Source organism: Daucus carota, chromosome 4 (assembly GCF_001625215.2).
Source record: "Daucus carota subsp. sativus chromosome 4, DH1 v3.0, whole genome shotgun sequence".
Classification (NCBI taxonomy): domain Eukaryota; kingdom Viridiplantae; phylum Streptophyta; class Magnoliopsida; order Apiales; family Apiaceae; genus Daucus; species Daucus carota.
In genome coordinates this window covers 5,478,492-5,479,737 of record NC_030384.2, presented here as the reverse complement: position 1 = coordinate 5,479,737, position 1,246 = coordinate 5,478,492, and positions in this window count along the sequence as shown.

Below are 1,246 nucleotides of genomic sequence, written 5' to 3'. Positions count from 1 at the left end.
ATCCAGGATGGGCAACTCCCGGAAAGTGTAAGGGAAGCCAGAAGCCTCAGATACAAAGCAGCGAGATTTGTAATATATGATGGTGTCTTGTACAAGAAAGGGTTCAACCAGCCGTTGTTGAAGTGCATTGCAGGAGAAGATTGCAATTACATCTTAAGGGAAGTACATGAAGGAATATGCGGCAATCACTCGGGGGGTAGTTCACTTGCTTTGAAGATCCTTAGGCAAGGATACTACTGGCCAACTATGATGAGTGAAGCAAGCAAGTTCGTGCAGGCGTGTGACAAGTGCCAGCGATTTGCCACATATTCATCTCGTCCTGCAGCAAGTCTGACTCCGTTAGTCAGCCCATGGCCAGTCGCTTTATGGGGGATAGATCTCATTGGAGAGCTTCCAAGAGCCAAAGGAGGAGTCAGGTATGCTGTAGTAGCAGTTGAGTATTTTACAAAGTGGGCTGAGGCCATGCCACTAGCAACTATTACTGCTAAGAAGATAACAAGTTTTGTATTCAATTCAATTGTGTGTAGATTTGGTATCCCATTCAGGCTGATATCTGATAATGGGAAACAATTTGATAGCAGAGAATTGAAGAAGTTATGTGATGACTTGAATATAAGGAGGAACTTTGCAGCTGTGTACCATCCACAGAGCAATTGACAGACTGAGGCAATCAACAAGATCATCAAACACACGCTAAAGGCCAAGTTAGAAGAGAAGAAAGGTGATTGGCCGGAGGAGCTTCCAATGGTATTGTGGTCATACAACACTACGCCAAGAACAACCACTAGGGAGTCGCCATTCATGTTGACCTATGGCTGCGAGGCAATGGTTCCAGTAGAGGTCGGAGCAGGTTCTTTCAGGAGAGACCACTTCCAGGAAGAGGACAATGCTGTCAACCAGAGGCTACATCTAGATATGCTGGAAGAAGTCAGAAGGGAGTCGCAAGTTAGGTTGGCAACATATCAACAAAGGACAGCCCGGTTCTACAACAGTCGAGTCAAGCCTAGACCATTCAAAGTGGGAGACTTGGTGTTGCGCAAGATGATGCCAGGGATGAAAGTGCCAGGTCATGGAGTGTTTGGTGCAAATTGGGAAGGACCATACCGCATTCGAGCTGAGATCTTTGGAGGAGCATATAACCTGGAAGATATGCAAGGTGAGCCCATTTCCAAAGCATGGAATGCTGAGCACTTGAAAAAGTATTATCAGTAGGGGCAACATGAAATCTGCCAATAGGAACAGCATG